Raw genomic sequence first — 283 nt, forward strand, 5'->3', positions numbered from 1 at the left:
CGAAAATATTAGAAGTATGCCATCACGTCTAATATTCACGTCAGGAAAACCAAACACGGGACTCTTTTCTCATTAACTCTCATACCAAACATATTTTTCTCGATATATTTGTGATCTTCGAGATTAAAGAGGAAAAAAAAATTGAAGGCATGTGATTAATTTTAGATATTTTAGTATAATCCTGATTTTTTCACATTTCTTCTTTTCTTCTTCATTTTTCTCCCATTTCTCCCTTTTTTCTTTTGTCCATTTTTTGTTCCTTCTTTTGAATCTTCAGAGTCGG

This window comes from Penaeus monodon, chromosome 24 (genome assembly GCF_015228065.2).
Source record: "Penaeus monodon isolate SGIC_2016 chromosome 24, NSTDA_Pmon_1, whole genome shotgun sequence".
NCBI classification, from domain to species: Eukaryota; Metazoa; Arthropoda; class Malacostraca; order Decapoda; family Penaeidae; genus Penaeus; species Penaeus monodon.